This window comes from Helianthus annuus, chromosome 11 (assembly GCF_002127325.2).
Source record: "Helianthus annuus cultivar XRQ/B chromosome 11, HanXRQr2.0-SUNRISE, whole genome shotgun sequence".
Taxonomy (NCBI): domain Eukaryota; kingdom Viridiplantae; phylum Streptophyta; class Magnoliopsida; order Asterales; family Asteraceae; genus Helianthus; species Helianthus annuus.
The window spans coordinates 83,544,737-83,548,778 of NC_035443.2; positions in this window are offsets into that span (position 1 = coordinate 83,544,737).

Genomic DNA, 4,042 nt, shown 5'->3' on the forward strand with positions numbered 1-4,042 from the left:
GTTGTATGCGTCTAGCTGTTATAAGGAAGAGTAGATTAGTATTTGAAGATTGAGCTATTTAGGTAATTAGGTTGCAGATTTGATTAGTTGTGAGTGGAGAGAGAGGAAGATTTCTGTTAATTTGATCTTGAACATGAGGAATTGAGGATGCTTATTTTTATGTGGCATAATCTATCTAATAAGTAATAGTGTTTTTATTGTAATGATTTTGTGTGTGTTTTCTGATGAATGTTTGCAATAGAGTAAAATGCCAGAACAACAACTTGTCGAAGAAATTGCAGGAGAAGCAATTGCCGTCAGAGATGGTGGTGGTGGTTTGGGGGAAGAAGAAGTGGGTGGGGTGGGACCTACAAGGTATTTAACTCTTTTTATAATTGGGCTGGAATGAAAGGACCAAATTACCCTCACATGCCAAGCACATGGGGGTGTTTTAACAGAGAAATTTAACCGAGGTTAGGGTTGGGGACCAACCGAGTTCATTTTTGACAACTTTTGGGACCACGCGTGTAATTAGTAAACCACTAGGACTAAGTATGAAATTTTTGCAAACCACAGGGACCAACCAAGCATTTAACTCATCAATTAAATAAAAGTTAATTGTATACGGGTCCTATAACGTTATACGGCCCGTATCCAAGACAAAACCAGTGCTCGTATATTGTGTATACGAGCAAATAAAAAAATAATAAACATTTTATGCGACCCGTATAATGTTATATGATCCATATATAATCAAAAAATATCGTATAATATGCTATACGACCACATATCCACCATACGACCGCAAATTTCACTAAAATTCTCCCGGTTTTCTCTTGGATCGTTCTTGGATATCGTTCTTCGACGTTTTCTTCTCATTCTTCTATTACGGTACGTTTCTAACCCTCGTTCGTAGAATAGAATTTCAGATTACGTAACTTGTTAGATTATTGTATCGTATAGCATATTGAATAGCGTAGATTAGCGTAACGAAATTGATTGTTTGATTGAATTTGAAAAAAAAAAACTGAATTTGAAAAAAACAACTGAAAATTCAAGTGTATACGACCGTATACATTGTACATGATCGTATACGCTTTGAACATTCAAAGGGTTTACGATCGTATACAATCGTATACAATGTATACGATCCTATATACGAGATCGTACGATCGTATACCCTTGAATTTTCAGTTTTCTTTTTTCTTTTTTCCTTGATTGTGTTTAGCGTATACAAGATGTATAATACGCTCGTATACAAAACATATACTTGTTGTGTACGAATCGTATACGGGACGTGTAATATGTGTATATACGAAACGTATACGAGCTTTCTACGGATCGTATACGAGACATATAATACGTGCGTATACGAAACGTATAGTATGTGCGTATACAAAGCATATACGAGCTTTGTACAGATCGTATACGAAATGTATAATATGTGCGTATACGAGCTTTGAATGGATCGTATACGAGACGTATAATACGTGAACGTTAATCGTAAATACTTACTGACCTGTGATTGTTATTGTTTACAGACGATATGGCTAAATCATCAACGGCTGGATGATGTAGAGCTCTTTCAAGTCGAGGTTGAGGTCGAGGACAGGAGGAGGAGGTTGTAGTTGATTTTACGGAGGCAGCGTAGTTTATTTGTGCTATCTCCCAAGGTACGGCTGCCCACAGGTTTTTGGGTAGATTACGCGAGATGGAGCTGGATGTGCCTCGGACCATTGATATTGGTTTTTTGATCGAGATTGTATCGATCGATTGGGTCCGAGAGTTCATGCTAACTACATCCACGTGGTCCCGTTTATTTGAGGCCGCCCGAGAGCGGGCCCACAGGGAGATTACTTTAGAGTTTTTATGTACGTTTACATTTACGGACACCCGGGGTAGGATTTTACAACATTTATTTGATACCACCACGGTTTCTTTTACTCTTTGCGGGGAGAGTCGCCGAATGACGCTCCCCCAGTTTGTTGTTGCCTCGGGTCTGTACTCACAGGAGGAGTCAATATACCAGGCATTTTTGGATGCGCCGACCACCACGTCCTTTGACGTGTTGTGGACCTGGTGGCGCACTATTGGGACTGGGGAGTTTGCGACATTGTGTTCACGGTTCCCGAAGGCGCGGGTGTCGCGCATTTACGACCCGTTGCATCGATACCTACGTCGATGTATTGCCATGACGATTGCGGGTCGGCACGATAGTAGGGAGTGGGTCACCCAAAATGACATGTTCTTTATGCACGACTTACTTACTGGCGAGGGGGGCGACTTGGCATACAAGTTGGCCACATACTTCACCGAGTACGCTTTTAAGCGTACCTCTAGGCACATTTGCTGTGGCGGCTTCGTCACCCATCTGGCGAAGCACTGGCCGCGCCGCTTGTCCCCATAGGTGTCTCTGGATATGACCGTCATATACCAGGTTGATCCGGTGGGTAGGGCATAGCATGCTCGATGAAGATTGCTCACGAGGTGCTACCGGACAAGTTCAGAGTGATTTGGTCCCTTGATGAGGGTCGTACCGAGTGGTACCCAAGGCAGCCACTACCGAGGGAGGGAGGCCAGGGGGCGAGGGATGCGAGGGTGATGGTGATGGTGAAGGTGACGGGGGTGAGGGAGGCGAGGAGAGGGAGGCGGGGTAGAGGAGGTAGTTCATGCTACGGTCGATAGATCGCAGATGGGTGTGGAGGACAGTAACGAAGTATAGAATAGGTGGGGAGGGGCGCCCGACCCCCCGAACTTTTCGCTCAGTAGTGTTATATATGTTTTTCGTATATAAATTTTTGGGTATATACGTTTTCGACCCCCCGGTTCTATAGAATTGTTTTGGTATATACATTTTCGCCCCCCCCCCCCCCCCCGGTCATTCGGGTCAAGCTTCGCAACTGATGGAGGATGTATAGGTTGATTGCCCGTACGAGCAACGGAGCGTGAGACCACGTGTGATGCCTTCACCGGGGGTGGAGGAGAGACTAGCTCAGGTCGAGTCAGATGTAGCTGCTATATGGGTGGACATATCGCATATGCAGAGCGATATACAATGGACGTGGAGGCGATTATTACTATGCATTCTGACGCGTCTCTACCTCCACGAGCTGGCACTGCACCGCCACCACCACCATCACCGTAGTTGCTTATTGTATTTTTTTGTTTTGTTGTTTTACTTTTGAAACATTTTAAATATTTATCTTTCGTTGTTTTAGATGTAAAACATTGTAAATATTAATCTTATGTTTACATTTTATCTTGTTTGTTTGATAATTGTTATCGTATTGTTTATCCTATGCACATGTTTTGTTGTTAATAAATGTTCTAATTATTTAAAACTCATAGTATTACAAGCTCGTAACACAATCCGATATATATAAAAAATAATACAGCAAATATTCTTGTAACATAGACGTTTCACATAATAAAGTGGAAAATTATTCAACTCGTAACATAATCGGATATATCTAAATAATACGGAAAATGCTATCTAAACAATCACTAAAATTTATTAAACGGTTTTTCGTTTTAAAAAATATACATATATTTATTATATACGGGCCGTATAAAATTATACGGGCCGTATAAAATTATACGGCCCGTATATAGGTGTTAAAACACCCAAAAAAACTGATCAAAACCTCAAAAACGATATATATCAGGCCGTATAACATTATATTGCTCGCATACAATTGTATACTGCTTATATAAGATTATACGACCCGTATACATGTAAAACAAAAAAAACATTCTACTACATCTCTTTCTGTGCAACAACATTTTATACGAGCAGTATAATGTTATACGCCCGTATACAATTATGGATGTGAAAAATTAGAAAGTAGGGGTGTGAAAATATAATAACCTTTAAAAATCAACAAAGCTGCCCGTAAAATATCTGACTGCTGCCCGTTGCCAGATTAGCCCCCTCCTCTACCGTTCCCACCTGCCCGTTCTTCTCCCTCCTCGACCTGCCCCAACCCCCCTGCTTAAATGTGAAAGATTGACCACTTTCTTCTTCCAACCTCCCCACCCCCTGTTCAACAAAAAAATGTAAACA